Here is a 6070-nt window from a genome sequence, read left to right as displayed (position 1 = left end):
CGGATAGTTCCGTCGCTAAGCCGTCGCTAGATTAATATGAATAGCGACGGAATCATCCGTCGCTAATCCGTCGCAAACACGAAAAAAAATCAAAAAAAATTATTTAAAAATTAATTACCGAGAACTGTACAATTTCTATTTCCTGTACAATTTATATTTCCTGTAAATAAAAAACAAACCACACAAAAAAATTCATATAACAAGTATCTATAATAATTAATCGTTCCACCTTAAAATTAAGAAGTTTAATTATTTACAATTCAACAATTACAATTAGGAAAAATAAAAAAAATAGAACTTCTTCAACACAGTCCTCTAATCATCGCCAAGATTTTGTGCGTCTTCTTGTTCATTGTCTTTATCTGTCCCTTCAGCTCCACTACCCTGATTATCGCTAGCAGCCTACACAAGAAAAGAACAGTCAGTATTGATAAACAAAATATAATGAAATAAATTACACACTATATGTGATTCTATCATGTGCTCATGTGTGATCTAAGGCAATAAAAAAACTCTATATGTGATTCTATCATGCTCATATGTGTGCTAAGGCAGTCAAAAAATTGAATATGTGATTATAGCATGTTCATATGTGTTCTAAAGCATCTAAAAAAACTCTATATGTGATTCTACCATGCTCAGATGTGCTTTAAGGCAGGCAAAAAACTATATATGTGATTCGATCATGCTCGTATGTGTGCTAAGGCAGTAAAAAAATTGAATATGTGAATATAGCATGCTCATATGTGCTCTAAGGCAGGCAAAGCCAAAAATTTTATATGTGATTCTATCATAAATGATATATAACATGTTCATATGTGTTCTAAGGCAGTTAAAAAACTCTATATGCTATTATAGCATGCTCATATGTGTGCTAAGGCAGACAAAAAACAGAATATGTGATTATAATATGCTCATATGTGTTCTTAGGCAGTCAAAAAACTGAATATGTGATTATAGCATGCTCATATGTGTTCTAATGCAATCAAAAAAACTTTATATGTGATTCTATCATGCTCATATGTGCTCTAAGGCAGACAAAAAGTTAAATATATATATATATATATGTGATTCTATCATGCTCATATGTGTGCTAAGGCAGTCAAAAAAATGAATATGTGATTATAGCATGTTCATATGTGTTCTAAGGCATATAAAAAAACTCTATATGCGATTCTACCATGCTCAGATGTGCTTTAAGGCAGGCAAAAAACTATATATGTGATTCGATCATGCTCGTATGTGTGCTAAGGCAGTAAAAAAATTAAATATGTGAATATAGCATGCTCATATGTGCTCTAAGGCAGGCAAAGCAACTTTATATGTGATTCTATCATGCTCATATGTGTGCTAAGGCAGTAAAAAAATTGAATATGTGATTATAGCATGTTCATATGTGTTCTAAGGCATCTAGAAAAACTCTATATGTGATTCTACCATGCTCAGATGTGCTTTAAGACAGTAAAAAAAACTATATATGTGATTATACCTGAGAGGGACCTGGAATCGAAGATCCCCTATCCTGAACAGCGGCCTTGATCTCATTTCGGAGAAAGGGGGCGACGGTGTATTGGAAGTAGTTATTCAGTGATTCATTAATGATCTCGCGTACATCATCACCGGAAAGAATAATCGGCTGCTTGGAGCTTATGTCGGCGCAAGAAGTCGGTGAGCCGTAACTGGAAGAACCAATAACTGGTGAAGTGTTCATATTACTCCCAAACCTGAACACGCGACCTTTTTTGGGTTCACCTGCTGCAGTCACCCATGCTGTAGGATCAAATGATGGATGTTGAGTAGCGTCTTCGCCATATCGCTCTACCATCTGTTGCTCATATGCCTCCTACAAAATAATGTTTAAAGTATTCATTAATAATTAATGATAACATTATGATAACTTGCATATATATTGCAATGATTATTAATAGAATTAATACATACCGTTGTCGTTCTCTCCTTCTCTGATACGAAGACTCCTGTGGTCTTCCGTTTATGTGTTTCTACAAACACATCCTTATATGGTACACTGCCTCCTTTTTCTGCTTCCTGCGAAGTTAAATGACAAAAGATTTAGTACACAAGTTTGCAACAATACTTATAAAATTAATATTATATATTGATGAGTTACCATTTTCTTTAGGTGGCTCCCAAATGTCTTAGATCCACCTGTGTGTAGATGGGCTTCGGGCATCTTCGATCAATTTTGTGAAGCCTTCGCAGAGCGATTTTTAAATGCATCTCCCGCCCACATATCGCACATTTCATCCCAGTAATCTCTCCTGATAGTAATAGGACCATGGCCCTTCCACAGTAATGGATCATCTACTACGCCAGATGTTTTTTTTGCTGCAGTCTTCATAGTGTGCAGCATGTCTGCAAATCGATTGGCAGCCACCTTCTGCCACACCTTCCTTGCATCATTTTCTTCCACCGTAGTTGCAAAGCGATTCGAAGCCTACAAATATTTTCAGAAAGTTAGTAGACATTGCTTAAATAAATTAAATATGAAACACATTAACTATGAGGAACAACTGTATACCATGAATGAGGACCACAATCTGTCTAACACCTCCTTTGGGTACTCTTTCCATTGAGCAACTGGTCCTGGTAGATGTTGAAGAAGTGAATTCCTAATCTCCCGTACTACTTCTTGTGGCTCAAACCTCGTGCTGCACATGAATTATTACACAGTAAATATCAATATAAAATATTTAAAAGATATGCAATAATTGAAAACAAAATACTTACGGTCGATTATCGATATACACTATTCGAATGAGTCTTCTTGTGCCAGCCTGAGAAGACCCTGTTTCCTGTGTTGGCTGTTGACTTGTGTGATCAACTGGTGTAGGTGGGTCATGTACAGGCGCAACATCATCTGTAAAAAAATACATTAGAAATTCTCAGAATGTGCATTTGAACTAATCAAGCATCTAATTAGTTATATGATATACCTATCACAGGAGCCCGTGAAGATGAAGGTTGAGCCTGGCTACTACTGGATGAGCGACCACTATAACCTCCACGAACCATATTCTAACAAATAACATATGTCATACAATACATTCAAATAATTCACATCAAGTATTACAATGCATTCAAGTCATTCACATCAAGCATTGCAATGCATTCAAATAATTTAAATCATTGACATCAAGTATTGCACTAATTCAAATCATTCGTTAATTGCATAAATTATAATACATTCAGATAATTGAAATCATTCACATCAAGTATTACAATGCATTCGAATCATTCGTATCAAGTATTACAATACATTCAAATAAAATTTTTAATCATTCACACCAAGTATTGCAATACAACTCACATCAAGTATTACAATGCATTTAAATAGAGGTTTGTAGTATAAGATTTTGCTCACTAGCTTGAGAATTCTTCCTCGTCACTAGTTTGACTTTCTTCTTCTTCTTCTTCTTCTTCTTCTTCATTGTTTGCCCATCCACTTGGTACATCATTTGGATCACATTCCTCTATGAATGTTTCATCAGCCAATGGAGATATGACATGCATATCATGCGCAACATCGTGACCATAAGCGAAGTCACAGACATCATCTGATTGATAGTAATCACTGTCTTCAGCTAACTCATCTTTCTATAACTGATCATACTCGGGGTATAGTTTGGATTTCACCTTGCAAACTGCCCACCATTTATTTCTATCTGACTTTTTTATACTCGGATATGAAGTATAATAAACTTTTTGAGCTTGTGAGGCTAATATGAATGGTTCATATGTTCCAAACCTGGATTTATGATTCACCTCCACAATGCCTGAAGCTTTGTCGAGTCTTGTTGCAGTTGGATCAAACCAATGACACTTGAATATCGTAACCCTGTTATTCATGCCTAAGTAAGTCAACTCCATTATTTCCTCTATAACACCGTAGTAATCATGTTCATTTTCACCGTAGCTGCTACCCTTGACACACACGCCACTATTTATCGTTGATTTGTTTATACCGTAGTCTTTTGTATGGAATCGATAACCATTTACGATATACCCGTTGTAGCATTGCACAACTTTGGTCGGACCATTTTCTAAATCACATATTCCTTGATCTTTAACATCACTATTGCAAACCTACGCACAAACATAAACAATGATTATGATCACGATCAATTAAGTAACTTAGTGTTGTTTATAAGTACAAAATTTATGTTAGCTTCTTTACCAACTGTTTCAACCACTCCACAAACTTAGTTTCACGTTCTTTTTGTACTTCTGCATCAGTGAGATGTGAAACTTCGTTTCGCAACTCCAGATCAAATCGTCTGCAAACCACAAATACTTATATTACTGAGTCATGTATCCACATATAGAACATAAAAGGATTTATAATTGAGTTGCATATACATATACTTACTCGGTGTATGGGTCGATCGCTGAGCAATTAAAAAGAATATAGATGTGTGCTGCATCTTGCTCTCGATCTGTCAATAGCCTTGATCGACAACTACCAAATGCATGCCCAAGTGGTTGAAATATCGACAGCTTGTCAGCTATAGTTACTTGTTCTCCATCATCGTTACGGGGTGGGCATGTGTAACGTGTTGGAATATGAGGTTCGAAGTACATAGATGAGAAATTTGAAATCTCTTCTAAAGTGTACGCCTCACAAATAGAGCCTTCTACTCTTGCTTTATTACGAACCTTTTTTTTTAGGTCGAACATGCATCTGACAAGAATATACATTTCAAATTTTAAATATCTGTCATTAAAGAGACAAATATAAAAAACATATACCTTTCAAATGGGTACATCCATCGATATTGCACAGGGCCACCAACCCTTAGTTCATATGGCAGATGTATGATCAAATGTTCCATAACATCGAAAAATGTTGGCGGAAATATCTTTTCTAACAGACAAACAGTGGTGATGACAGAGTCCTCGAGATTCTTTACATCTGATACAACGACCTCCGATGCGCACAATGTTCTGAAAAATCCGCTCAACTCAGACAATACCCCCCATATAGGTTTGTCTAACATATCATGGAATGCTAGGGGTATCAATCGTTGCATAAAGATATGACAATCATGGCTCTTCAAGCCATATAACTGTCCATCGTCAATCTTCACAGCCCGAGCAATGTTAGAGACATATCCATCTGAAAATCTACAAATCGATTATTCTTACAAATCTTGCAGGGACACCTAATCCGACCTGTGGGATCTACCGTACTGACACTCGCCGTTGCAAATTCAATAAAACTATCGACACCATCCATATATTCATGCGATAACTCATTGTCCACTATCCTACGGTACATCCAATCACGGTTTGCAGTCATTCTGTCGTATGATGTTACGAATAGTATCCTAACGAATTAAGAAAAAAACAATCAGAATGCTACGATGAAGAAAATATCAAATTTATCATGCAATATACTATGTCAAACAATAACAAGAATTTTGATGCATGCATTAATAACTTAATATTTTCATGTGCAAACTATTAATGACACGATACAATCATTTGAAGCATGCTTTTATTATAAAATTTCACATGAAAGTCAAAATCAAATTGAAAGTAACTACATGCAAGCATGGATACAATTACATCAAACATTGCAATACATCATAATCATTCATATCAAATAAATGGCAAACATGTACCTGCAGCAAACACACTTCAATATCTCACTAACTACTACCATGCTTAGCATGGACTCCGTACTCCAAAAATAAGAACACTTCCATATTCCTACATTAAAATCATGCTCAGCATGATCTCCGAACTCCAACAAAGCAGTCCTAGATATCAACAACTAAGTGAGTGTGTGAGCAATAAAGTGTTGCATTCAATAAATTAAATAACATGTGATACGTTTGCATCACTTACTCACCATGGGTATTTACCCGATTTGCATTGTTTTTGTCATTTACTTACCACAGGTGGCCGAGCACGAGTTGGTTCCGTTGAAAAATCTGCACAAAAACAAAACAAATTAAGTAACAAACTAACTAATCATGAAACAAGATGAAACACTAACTAAAAAAATTAAAACAAATTAAAACAACTCTAACTAATTGAAAGAAGAGAA

At 35.4% G+C, this 6070-nt stretch overlaps 1 long non-coding RNA gene across 1 annotated transcript; it reads right to left on the bottom strand.

Annotated features, from left to right (window-relative positions):
- Positions 1 to 211: 211 nt before the first annotated feature.
- Positions 212 to 6070, bottom strand: LOC149828001 (uncharacterized). Its single transcript, XR_016434590.1, has 2 exons — positions 5873 to 6070; positions 212 to 402 (listed from the first exon to the last, which is right to left on the bottom strand). It is a non-coding gene; the product is annotated as an uncharacterized LOC149828001 (long non-coding RNA).

Source organism: Nuphar pumila, chromosome 10 (assembly GCF_984573655.1).
Source record: "Nuphar pumila chromosome 10, dmNupPumi1.hap1.1, whole genome shotgun sequence".
In the NCBI taxonomy this organism is placed as follows: Eukaryota; Viridiplantae; Streptophyta; class Magnoliopsida; order Nymphaeales; family Nymphaeaceae; genus Nuphar; species Nuphar pumila.
The sequence above is the reverse complement of the archived record's forward strand: the minus strand, read 5'-3'. Positions and strand labels throughout refer to the sequence as shown.